Consider the following 300-nt stretch of genomic DNA (forward strand, 5'->3'; position numbering starts at 1 on the left):
ACAACATGTTTGCATACGAACTCGAAGGATTAAAGAGATTAAATATCCAAGCTATCAAATGGGGTAGTAGCTACCGTGTTAAGGTGCGTGGTAGAACGGGTAAGATGGTTTATGTAAGCAACGTTTCGCGCCCAATCAACCAGAGATTGGTAGCTAAGCAGTACAATGTTTCGACTGAAACCCTTGAGAAACACTTGTCGCCTGACTACAAGGCTGATCCTAAGTATCGCTTTTACAACGGCAATCACATGGAATCACACCTATATGAGGGTATCGAGGCTACTGATTTCTACGATAAGC

The sequence above is a fragment of the Plasmopara halstedii genome (genome assembly GCF_900000015.1).
Source record: "Plasmopara halstedii genome assembly, contig: Scaffold_42, whole genome shotgun sequence".
NCBI lineage: Eukaryota > Oomycota > Peronosporomycetes > Peronosporales > Peronosporaceae > Plasmopara > Plasmopara halstedii.